This window comes from Primulina tabacum, chromosome 10 (genome assembly GCF_025594145.1).
Source record: "Primulina tabacum isolate GXHZ01 chromosome 10, ASM2559414v2, whole genome shotgun sequence".
NCBI classification, from domain to species: Eukaryota; Viridiplantae; Streptophyta; class Magnoliopsida; order Lamiales; family Gesneriaceae; genus Primulina; species Primulina tabacum.
In genome coordinates, this window is record NC_134559.1 from 15,481,988 (window position 1) to 15,495,627 (window position 13,640).

General features: G+C 35.3%; 1 non-coding gene across 1 annotated transcript; it reads left to right on the plus strand.

Annotated features, from left to right (window-relative positions):
• The first annotated feature begins 701 nt into the window (after positions 1–701).
• Positions 702–812, plus strand: LOC142513013 (small nucleolar RNA R71). Its single transcript, XR_012808982.1, has one exon. It is a non-coding gene; the product is annotated as a small nucleolar RNA R71 (small nucleolar RNA).
• The last annotated feature ends 12,828 nt before the right edge of the window (positions 813–13,640 follow it).

Genomic DNA, 13,640 nt, shown 5'->3' on the forward strand with positions numbered 1-13,640 from the left:
TGATTTTTAGGATTAGGTTGAGATTGAGATGGAAATTTTCCTTTTTCATGAATATTAAGTGCAGATGCAAATTTTGCAAGAGTTTCTTTCAAATCACTCATAGTTGACTGTTTTGAATATTGATAGACTCTTGCTTTTGGATAAATGCATGAATTACACCTTCAAAGTTTTTCTTGAAGGTGTAACATAAGGAATATAACCTTGATGATTTTGGTTATTTTGAAAATATTGTTGTGAGGGTTGTGCATTATTATCATTCCTCCAACTAAAATTAGGATGATTTTTTCCATTCATGGAGACATTCTTTAAATGAAGGTAATGTTGGACAATCTTTTGTAGAATGATCATGTGTATCACATATATAACAAACAATTTCTTGAATACTATTTAATTGACCACTCTTTTTCATTTCTAATGACTCAATTTTTCTTGCTAAAGATGCAATTTTAGCTTGAATATCTATATCATCTTTAAGATTATAGATACCACTCCCATTTGTTGAATTATTGATTTTAGTTGTTGGTGGTTCTATTGTGCCTATATTATCCCAATTTTGAGCATTTTCTGCTAATGAGTCCAAATACTCCATAGCTTCATTTGGGTTTTTATCTTCAAAATTTCCATTACACATGAATTCTATCATTTGCCTATATTTACGTATAAGACCTTCATAAAAGTGAGAAACTATTCTCCATATTTCAAAACCATGATGTGGGCATGTATTAAGTAATTCTTTATATCTATCCCAACATTGATAAAATTTTTCTCCTTGTTTTCGAGAAAAAGTTGTAATTTGTCTTCTAAAAGAGTTTGTTCTATGGGAAGGGAAAAACTTTTTAAGAAATTGTTGTTGCATTTCTTCCCATGACCTTATTGAACTCGATCTCAAATTTTGTAGCCATGTTTTAGCTTTATCTTTTAAAGAAAAAGGGGAAAGCTTTAATCGAACTATATCCATGCTAAAATTTTGATCATTATAAGTGTTACAAACTTTCTCAAATTCTCTTAAATGTAAATATGGATTTTCAGAATCTAAGACATGAAAATTTGGTAAAAATTGAATAATTTGAGATTTAAAGTTGAAATTAGTTGCATCAGGAGGAAAAACTAAACAAGATGTGGCATTAGTTCTAATAGGATTCATATGGTGCCTAAGTGTTCTTAATTGATCATGTTCTTGATTATTATTATTATCATTATCTTGATTATTTGAATTATCATCCATGTTTAAATTATTTTCAGATACTCGAATAAGTCTACCACTTTCTTTCGACTCCAAATACTCATACAAGTAAAAACAACAAAATACTTATAAATAAAACATAAATAACAAATATAAACTTAATTTATACCTCCCCGGAAACGGCACCAAAAACTTGCTACTACTTAAATTATAATTCACCCAAGTGTAGGTTGTCTGCAAGTAATATATTTCGTGAGTACGAGATCGATCCACAGAGAGGTTATTTTTAGTTTAAATTTATTAATTTATAAATTACCAAATTCAAGAATGAAGTTTACAAATTATAAATTTTGTCAAGGCTCAAGGATTTATTATTGGTTTATGTAATATTGTTTAACTAAAAGTAAAACAAAGGAAACCACCATAAATAATGGTTCCAATAAAATTAAATAATTAAACACACATATAATATAATATATTTCCCACTATAGAAAATACCGAATTAACCGATATTTTATATATGGTACCTATGATTATATATATAATTGCATAAAGTAAATGTTAAATTAAATCATTATATTTCATTTAGAACAACCGACAGAGCCACGCTATTGTCTAAATGAAATATATGATTTAATAAGTTAGTTGCGATAAAGTAAATGTTAGTTGCAGTAAAGTAAAAGTTAGATGCGGAAAATAAAATTTAGTTGCGGGAAAGTAAAAGTTAGATACGAAAAATAAATGTTAGTTGCGGGAAAGTAAAAGTTAGTTGCAGTAAAGTAAAAGTTAGATGCGAAAAATAAAAGTTAATTGCGATAAAGTAAATGTTAGATTGTTAGATGTTAGTATTAAATCATAATATTTCATTTAGAACAACCGGCAGAGCCACGCTATCATCTAAATGAAATATATGATATATATATATACACATATATATAATATAACAATAATAATAATTGATGAAATATTTATTGTATCAAAAGTAAACAACAAATCAAGATAACCACTTTAATTGTATCAAGCATTTGGTGTAAATTGATAACAACAAATAATTCATTATTATACCTACAATAAAAAGAAGTTAGCTAAATTAAAATAAATAATGAAAGAATATACAAAATATAAACAATCTTACTTCACCAAGAATTCATTATCTTCACCTTGACATAATAGATTTAGCTTTCCATGATCTTACTTTTGATCAATACTCATATTTGGGAAAATTAAAAATATATTGGAACTTAGAACTTTTATACAAACACTCTATATTTTACAACGGGATAGAATGATTCTCAAGCTAGCACAAGGCCTCTATTTATAGGCCAAATGAGAGAAATGGTCAAAAATTTTATTAATGCCATGTAGTTTTAATAGTAGTTTTGTCTCCTCCAACTTCAATTACATGGCCCTTCTTTCAATGCTATGTTCCACGACTTTATTTACCGAATTTACTCTGCTCAAAACAACAAACATGTGTGGAATTTTCTGTAGATGATTTTAGCCTTTTGGTTCACCTCATTTGGTTAAATTTTGAAATAGTTATGATTTTTTTACTATATGCTGGTCATAGTAAAAGTAAATATGTTCTTCTTTTAATATTTGCAAAATTTGATCATCTTCTTGAACTTTTTAAGCAATCATGTCTTCTGCAAAGTTGTAGATAATTTCTCAAGGATTCCAAACATGTTTGAATCACCTCCATTTGAATTTTGTAGCTTGAGTTATCATTATTTTACCAACACGTACAAAATCTGAAAATAAAACATATTTAGTAAGACAATTAAATATAAACAAACAATACTAAAATAACATAATTTTATAATTTTAATGAAACTTAAATTTTAAAATATAGGTTTTAACATATAATAAATTATTAATTTTAAGTTTCATCACATGCACTTCCCAAGATGTGGACGATTGCACTCCTTGCATAGTGGTCTCTCATCAGCCTTCGGAATATTCCCTCTAGGTGGTTGTCCTTGTGGTTTTTGTGGTTCTGGATGCTTAGGTGGTCCCAGATGAGACTTCTTATTACTCTGACTGGCTTTCTGAGCACGGTTTCTCTTTCCCTGCATCTCCCAATCTATATCTTTGAGTGACTGGTCGGCTCTAAAAGCTTTGGCGATGGCAGTAGTATAATCAGTAGGATCACCGAGCATCACATCACGATGGATAGTCGGCCTCAAACCATCTAGAAAGTGTCGTAATTTTTCAGCAGCATCATTGGCAATCAAGAGCACAAAATGATAGCCCCTATCAAACTTCTGCACAAACTCGGTCACAGACCAATCCCCCTAATGGAGACTCATAAACTCTCTCTTAAGCCTAGAACGAACATCAGCAGTAAAGTATTTATCGTAGAACACCCTCTTGAAATCCTCCCAAGTCAAAGTCGCCATGTTCACTCCTTGCTCGGCTCCCTCCCACCATAAGGAAGCGTCGCCTTTCAGCAGATAGATGGTACAACGTACTCGATCAGCGTCCGCCATCTCCATGTAACGAAAAATAACCTCTAAAGATCGAATCCATCCCTCAGCAACGAAAGTACCATGAAAATCCTCGGGGTCCATCCTCCTAAATCGCTCATAGGCAGCCTCTAGTCTACCCCTGGCACCATTTCCTACGTGTTGCTCTAGTAAACGTGCCATACCGGCTAGTACACGGACACTAGCATCTTGATTAGGTGGAGGCTGTGGAATCTCCTCCTCCTGTCTAACCTCATCAGTCCTACGTAAAATTCTTCTAGGAGGCATCTTTGTATACGTCGTCCAAACCCCGTAACAAACATGCGTTTAAAATTTTACATGCAACATGAAACATGCAACTAACATTTATATCATGTATCATATAAGCATTTTAAAAGAATTTTAGCATATAAAATATAAAGCAGTAAAAACTCATATACTGGAGGCGCGACTTCTTGAGCTTATCGGAGTGACAATACACAACCCTTTGGGGAAAACCTCGGCTTTGATACCAACTGAAACAACCTCGACTTTTTTTTAACTAATAAACTCGAAATACTAATTAAAATAACTTGACATTTTCATAAATCATAATAATTTAACATTTAAAACCTCGAGTGCATGAAAATATTCCTAAATCATTAACTAACCAAAAAATCCTACGTCGACCTTTAAAAAGATAAACTAACATAAATAAGGCATAAAATATCTCTAATAACTCGTTATCATAAATCTTTTATCTAACAATCTAGTGCGGAAACATAAAGGTCTCTCGGGAGTGTGCAGCAGCACTCGATCCACTCAATCTTCAGCGCCTCCCATAAATCATAAAATCCTGCATCATACAAACCTAGTGAGTCAAATGACTCAGCACGTTCTAAACATTAATAGCAAATAATACATATACAATCACAAACATTTAAAAATCATATTTTTATTTAAATTAGCTTTTGGGCATAAATAAACCATTTAAAATAGTTTAAAAATCATTTAAGCATAAATCATAAATCATTTTAATCGTAAAGTTTTCAATCATTTATCATTTTAGGAGAAGTTTGTTCCTTGAAAGTGACTAGCATTTATTCTTTGGTCGACTGATCAGTATTCAGCTCTACATGATCCATGGGAGTGGGTACTAGGCTCTTCCGTGAAAATACGATCGTCGAGCTCTCTCTGGGGCCTTCTCCCATAGACGGGCTCCCTATGAGGGCTTTTCCCATAAATGGGCTCCCTCTGGGGCCTTCTCCCATAAATGGGCTTCCTGAAACAGATAGCAGCATGGCGTGCCCCATTTCATCCACCAGTTTTCTTCGCGTGGGCTCTTGTTCGAGCCACCACGAGCCATGTCCCTTCCTACCCTTATCTGAACCATCCTAGGGTACCGATCAGACCACCCAGCCCAGCCTCATACTGAGCCGCTCTCTGAAAACTCTCGGCCAAACAAGAACACCCCCACGGGAAGAGTCCTATCAAGCGAGGACTCTTCTCCAGCCCTGCTGCGCGAGCCCTAGCCCTTCTAGTACCCTTCTAGACCTAAACACATCCCATACGAACCCTCCTCAAGACCTGGTCAAGCCCCTTCGCACCATGCACCCTAGCCGAGCCTTAGAACCAAGTGCAAACCAAAACAACCCTCGGTCCTCCCTCTCCTGTTTCCCACGGTTTCCAACTTTGTCTTCTATTTAATTACTCATATTTCATTCTTATGTAACCATCTATTGGACAACCGGACGACGAAGACTACTATCTTTTCTTTCCTCCCTTATTTTCGAAAATCTTGTTTGTGTGTGTGTGGTGTGTGTTTCGGCTGATTCAAGTGATTTATGGGATGAAAACACTTGGTTTAGTTATTTATAATTTTTATTTAACATGTTAATGAGCTTGAGTTTTGGGCTTGCAAGCATAAGATAAATTAGGCCTACTTTAAATAATTAAATTGGACTTAATAACAATTATTAATTAAAACATAAAAGTTTATGAAATTAGTTTCTCAAAAATAATATTTTTGATCTTTTAAAACACTTTATTTGCCCAAAACCAACTTCCCGGGAAAAATCTAGCTCGACTCGTAAAATAATTCAAACTATAACATTTTTAGAAAACTATATCATTTTTATTCATATTAGGGAGCCTTGCAAATATTTAATGAAAAATAAATATTCTTGTCTTGGTCGTCCCCGGTCTCCTTTCCCCTACCTATTATCGAATATTCGGGTAAAATCCTTCAATTTCATGAAATCATGTCATATAATCATTTGATCTTGCCTTTAATCATTTGATAATTATCATGCGAGCATTTAAAATCAATTAAATAAAACAATTAAGTAATTAAAATAATTTTTAATGCATGTGGTTTACGTAGATATGGCTTTTAGGACGTTACATTAGCATTGAGACTGAGTACTCCGAATTTCCAAAATCCGAAAGTGTTGCGGCAACGGAGACGCGGTGGTGGAAGAAAACCAAGTGGCCGAAAATTTCTTCCTTAGGAAATATGATGGCCAAAACATGTATGGAGAGGAGGGGAGGATTTTGCAAGCTTTGTGTGCAAAATTAGGGTAGTCAATTATGAGTCCTAGTGGTGTATGTATAGAGGTTGACTTCTAATTTCATTAGAAGTCCATTTTCCACAAAAAAATAATAATTTCATTATATTTAAATTCTCATATTATTAATATATAATATATTGATCAACTTTTGATAAAACATGATATATTAATACCATATATATACATATTTTATATCACCATATAAAATGTATATATATTTATTAATTAATTTTAATAACCATTATTTAATTATATAATTAACTCATAGGTTAATTTGATTTTAGACTCCTCTAGAATAGGATGAGAATTTGTACATGTAAGTAGTCACTACTACTAGTACAATCATTTAATCAGTAAATTCTCAATTCACTAAATAAATGATTCCGAACTCATTATAACCTCTATTGACAATCCGAGAGCGCCGATGATGCGATTCTTCAACAACGAAAAGCAAAGCACTCAAAAACGGAGTCACGCCTTCGATTCGATAAAACAAAGAAATGTTGTTTTGTCCCGATCTTTTTGACACAAGTAAGGTTGCAATATTCACCTCTAAATTACAAATAATTTTGCAACAAATATTAACGAATATAAAAATCAAAATTCAAGTGAACCTTCAAAGAACTCGTCTTTGACAATCCGAGTACAGAACAATTGACAAACGCCACAAAGTGTTAAACTTTGATAAGTTTGATTTGAGAAACACAAAAAGATGTCTACAAAACCAAGCATCGAAATTGAGAGAAAAACTAACAAAATTTTATAAAACTCAATGTTAATTTTTAATTGTGTAAAATTTCGTCCATATATGTTTATAAATAATAAAATATATGAAAATATAATTACCTAAACAATTAGGACCCTAAACTAGGAAAAAAAGATTTTTCTCTCAGGAGGGCGCGCTCGGGTGCGAGATTCTACCGCTCAGGCACGGGGTCTTCTGGATTTGTCGCGCTCGGGAGGTAAGATGTTACAGCTCGGGCGCCGAGTGTTCTGGAATTCACTTCTTGTACAGTAAGTTTGGCGCTCGGGCAGTATGATTTTACCGCTCGGGTGAGGAGCGTTCTACCTTCCTCTTCATTTAACACTCGCACAACGATCCTATGGCCCTCGAGCTCATTTCCATGCATCACGAACCCTTCGAGGCTTGGAACCTTGTTTGCAAGCTCTTCTCGATTGCTCATGAGTTGATGCGATGCTTCCTTGAACCTCCTTCCAATCATTTGCACGTCATACCCGGCCAGATTCATATCATACTCCCCTTCTTCAAAAAGATTTGTCCTCAAATCTTTTCTACCTATGCAAAAACGAAGCAAGTTAGTAATAACAAGGATTAAATTTTCAACATGCTTACCTTGAAACTCAAGTTTGTAGACGCTATCATTTACTCATTCCATCAGCACTGGAAATACCAACATCACCGTTGTTTTTCCTATAAATTCATCAACTTCACCACATACCAAATAAAAATTGACACAAAATGATAAAATATCACTAAGTATCACAAATATCAGATTTCTCCCCTTCTTAGACCTAGTCAACACCAAAATAATATACATACACGTGTACGACCATAGCTCACTGGGAATAAGAATTAGTTCATGCACGATATAAGAATCTAGCTGAAATGTCAATCTCTTCTATGCAATGCATGTTTCACAATCCCACTCAATATATCTCTTCATATACAACCAACACATATAATCATGCATTTTATCAGCGATAAAACCACCACAATATGCCTCACTAGCATGTAACTCATGCAATAAATATAAAATGAAGAATTTATTCTCCTTAAAATTGTATTCATTATGAACATAACAATTCTTATATTCATTCATGCTCTTTCCAAAGCCCTCATCAAACAAATATATGTTATGCAAGTAGGACACACTAAATTCACTATCCACGCAACCTTTTAACTCAAAACAAGAATCTAAGTCTAATGTATATGAACTCTTGTAGCAAACAAATCCCACCAACTTAGTAACTCGTGAGAAATCAAAATTCATAATAGATACATGCAATTCATCCATGGTCTCAAATCTATAACAATCAATGAATAAGGATAAATTTACATCCGGCCCTTTAACCAATAAATTTGCAACACGTTCTCCAAGCTCTTGAAAACGACATATCAAGATAAGACGAAAGTCATACCTTAGGGTTGTTGCGTTGGCAAATAACCTTATCTCACCTTGATTGCTTCCAACGTCATGTTGATCAATACATGGCCTTCCTCTACCACTAGTTTTTGCTTGCCTCCTCATCATGACATCTCCATAATCCTGCAAGGGTGAAATAACAATGCTCAGGATTGAACTGGCGATATCATCACAGTGATAATAAACCACTTTGTACAAAGATACATGAAATGGTTTATGCAAGAATAAGCAACTCTCAACCTCACTCTTTTGGGCCTTCAAACTATTTTTCTTTTCTTTTCTTTGGCCTCTTTTTTTTTTCATCTTTTCTCTCCTTTTTTCTTTTCTATGGTTATCTCATTCTTTTGTTTACTTTTTCTTTCGGTCATTTTAAATTCTTTTTCACTCATCTTTTGACTTTCCAATTGAACCTCAAGAACTTTTTTGTTGGGTTCAATTTTACTAGAGATGTACATTTTTCCTCAACACGTTCATAAACCATAGTTTCACATTGCCTACTCTCCTCTTCCTTAATAGAAAAATCATGCACTTCTTCTCCACCTAATGATTCAGCTTCCACTGTAAATCATTTAAAATCATTCGACTCATCAACTAGTAGGATACCATCATCAACAATTTTATTAACAAAAACCTCAAAATCAGGTTCCACTACAACATCAATTCCAAGTTCAGGCTCAACTACAATCTCAACTCCAATTTGAGATTCAAGCTCAACCAACGACTCTACTAATGTCGCCTCCTTACATGGACATTGGCTAATATCATACCCAACTACGAAACACCAACAACATATAATATCACAAGTACGAGAAAATGAATTTTAAAATGTACCTTGATATTCATATTTGGTAGTTTCACGTCTCAATTCCTCCATTGGCCTAGCAATGATTTCCTCTTCCAAGCTCGTCCTCCAAGTGGATGTCAAAGGAGCCTCATACAAGCCACACTCATCTCTCTTACCACCTCTCCTATTATCATGATTTGGAACAAACCACTTCCTCATCACCATTTTCATCTCATCCCACGTAACTATAGGGTCATGCCCACATCGTCTCCTACCCAGCACTAATTCATCCCACCAAGTAGTAGCATAGTCTGAAACTCACCACAAGCTCGTCTTACCTTCATTGATTCGGTATAATCTGTCACGCCCCGTGTCCGAAGCGTCGGTGACATCCGGCATTGTTTAACAATTTCTTGAAAACAATTAAGCCTTGTATCGAAATGCCAAAAACCAGTCTTTTTCATAATTAAAACATTGTCTTTACATTGACAATAGAATAAAATACATCAGAGTTGCAAATGCGGAACTAAACAAAGGAAAATAAAATTCTTGAATCTTGATCTCGATCCTTGATTCACCATCCCCAAAAAGCATCTTGCTCTTCCTCATTCAGTTGCTTTTCGTTTTTATCTGAAATTTGTAAGGGGTGAGTGTTTTGGAAAACACTCAGCAAGTGGGGAGTCAATCGATTTCCAACGATACATATAGAGAACTTAGTTTTCTTAAAACATTTCTTTAATAAACTTTCAAAACTTGTTACCCTTAACATATCATAACCGAAACGAAGCGATTATAAAACAAAAGTTAACAGATGATTCAGAACAGTTCAGAAGCAAATCAGATCATTTCAAAAAACAAACACAACACTGGTACTCCTCTCATTTCCATGGTCAAATTGTCCCCAATATGTTAGTCCTCTAAGGGGTGAGGCTAGAACAGGGTTTTATACCCACCGATGGGGCCAGACAAAACATGGTTTTATACCCACCAATGGGAGCCAGACAGAATCACAATTCTCGTCCCATTTCAAATCAATTTGTAACAGTGCAACACAAAATTCAGATTTACCAGAAAAAATTTATCAGAATTTTAGATATCAGAATTTCGGACGGATTTAGCGGAGTCAAAGAATTTCGAAGAACAAATAGAGCACACAATCGATCGAAATTTTAAAACAGAACAGACTGAATTTTCGAAAAAGGGGACACACATAAACGCATGTCATAACTTATATATTCAAGTTTTAAAATTACAAACGAATATATAACAAAAGCCCACTTACAGATTCTCGTACGAAGTTCCTTTCGAAAATTGAGCAGCACTTCGTCGTGACTTTAACAAATGCAATCTTCAATCTCGCAGCACTTCGATTATTCTTTAGAGCAGACTGAGACACGATTTTGAGCAGCACTTCAACGTAAATTTTGATCGCATGCACCGCAAGAATTTCCTCCTCTTCCTTGCTCTCCTTTGGCCGAAATTTGAGAGTGCTTTTTGGTGTGCTTTTCTTCCAACCTTGATGCCCTTTTTATAGAAAAACTTTGGTCTCCTCATCTCCTCATGGCCGAATTATTGGCCTCCAAGAATGGATTAATGATGCTCATAATGATGGTCAAAGGTAACCCAAGCACCAAAGGTCTTTTCTTGCATCATTAATGTGTCCTGGTCTCTCAGCTCCTCCATGGATTAACTCAAAGGTCATTTCTTGCATACTAAGTATGTCCAAACTCTTAGCTCCTCCCTTAGATCCTTCATTGGTTATCTCAATGGTCACTTCCTGCATAATAAGTTTGTCCAATTCCTTGGCTCATCTTTCAGCTCCCTTTTTGGTCTTGTTAGGACAAGCTTGGTTGAGCTTCTTTGAGCTGAAAGATCGAATCCTTGAGCTGGGGTTTTACTCCTCCAGTGATAACACTTCGATGGATGCGGTTACTCGCAGATTGTCCTTCCGTTGAGTAAGTCTCCGAGCTTTGAAGCTACTTCTTCGGGTTAAGCTAGCTGAAAATCTAAGTTCATATTTAAGTTTTACAGTTAGAATGAAAGTTGTTGAGCTTAGATTAAGCTAAATTTCAAGTTTGTATTTCTTACATGATTCGCTTCGGATCGAAATTTCCGGGTTCTCGTATCCCTCCCTCCTTATTGAAAGTTTCGTCCTCGAAACTTAGATCAGCTCGCGCTTTTGAATAAATGAGGATATTGTGAGCGTATTTTCTCTTCGAGTTCCCAGGTGGCCTCCCTCTGCACTTTGACATATGGGATTGTCCGGTGCCTCAACACTTGGTCTTTTGTGTCCACTATTTGGATAGGGACCTCTTCATATTTGAGTTCTTCATTGAGGCGTCCTTCAATCATCAGTGGTGCAACTTTGAGTACATGACTAGGGTCTGGGACATATTTCCTCAGTTGTGAGATGTGGAAAACGTTATGTATTCTTGACATATCCGGCGGAAAAGTCAGACGGTAGGCTAGAGTTCTAACTTTTTTCCAGTATCTCGAATGGTCCCACATACCTTGGATTTAACTTTCCGGACTTACTGAATCGAACCACTCCCTTCATGGGAGAGACCTTGACATAAGCTTTTTCACCGACCTCCAATTCCAACGGTCTTCTCTTCAAATCGGCCCAACTATTTTGTCTATCTTGAGCTGCCTTGAGTCTTTCCTTGATTATTGATATAGGTGGATTTTACTTTCTTTTCATGTCATGTTTTGTCCCATTGTGTTGCATTTATCGTTTAGATTGCATGCATTTTGTCACAATTTAGTTTATATTATGTTTTATTATTAATCGTGGGTCTCGGTGTGAAAATGCAGGAGATTCATGCAAAAATGAAGAAAAAAGAATTATTTTGCGAAGAACTTCCGCCCGGGCGCAAATTCACATCCGCCCGGGCGCCTGAGAGCTGTGGAAAATCAATTTTTGCGAAATTTATCCGCCCGGGCGGACATAAGAAGAAAGAAATTTGCGAAGACCATCCGCCCGGGCGAAAACTTATGTCCGCCCGGGCGCGTCTGTATTTTTGGAAAAAATTGTGGACGATTCCTTACCTAAATTCTGAATGTGGAGGATAGGGAAAGGGTTGGTGGACGTTTTTCATTCATTCAGACATCATTCATCAGCCGCCGCGAGCTTGGGAGAGGATTTTGTGCTTGGATTGAAGCTTCGAAGATTTCCGGGCGTCGTTCTTTTCAATTTCCGTCAATTCTAGTATTTCTAATTTAGTTTTTATCTCTTAAACATTGTTGTGTTTATTTTCACTATGAATTCTAGTAGCTAAACTTTAATATTTGTTGGGATTTAAGGGGATCCTACCCCAAACTTTGATATAATTAATTTACATGTCGATTTCTGATTTATTCTTGATTATACTATTGTTTTATCGTGTTGTTAAAGTGTAGCTAACTTTAATAACAATTTTATATTGCGAGTGAGTTCGAGAGAATAACTTGTGATAGGAACGAGTAGTATAATCCGTGGATCTACAATTTACATAGATATATGAAATTGGATACGCGCCGATAGTTATAGTCCTAAGGGTCGAAAACTAGGGGATTTCATAGATCGACATGCAATTCACTCTTGATAAATAATTAAAGACATTTAATTACTTCATTGAGTAGAATTAGTTTGGCATAGCTCGAGAGAGTGTGTTCAATTGAATAGAAAATCCTGTCAGAAGCTTTTAATCATTATCAAACGAATTAATTAATTAACGAGGGGTAGGTGAACCGAAATTCCCAACAAATCCATTTCTCATTGAATTTGAATCAACCATTTTAGATATTAGATTTCACTATCCAAATCTTGAATCATTTTATTTGCGTATTTATTTGAGCATAGTAGTAACAATCATTCAATCAATTTTCGTTGCTAAAGATTTAATAACTGAAAATAATAATTGTCAAACACAGTCTCCAGTGGAACGATACTCGTACTCACGTACATTATTCTATTACTTGACATCGTGCACTTGCGATTAATTTTGAGCACAAAACCATATTTTTATTAAGGATCCCACAGTGCAAGTTTTTCTCGATAAATTATAGCTACTTTGTCAATGGTTAATTGAACAAGCTCTGGTCCAGTAACAGCTTTTTCTCCGACTTCGTCCCAATATAGGGGCAACCTACACTTTCGGCCACATAGAGCCTCATACGGAGCCATCTCGGTGCTACTGTGATAGCTGTTATTATAGGCGAATTCTATCAAGGGTAACTGTTCCCTCCAGTTTCCAGGAAAATCCAGAGCACATGCCCTCAGCATGTCCTCGAGGGTTTGAATTGTTCTCTCGGTTTGGCCATCAGTTTGGGGATGATAGGCCGTGCTGAGAGTGACCTTGGTTCCCATAGCCTTTTGAAAACTTTTCCAAAATTTTGATACAAATCTTGGATCTCTGTCAGACATTATACTTATTGGGACTTTGTGTAGTCTCACTGCGTTGTCCATATATAACGTAGCTAGTTTATCCAGGTTATAATTCATCCGTACCGGCT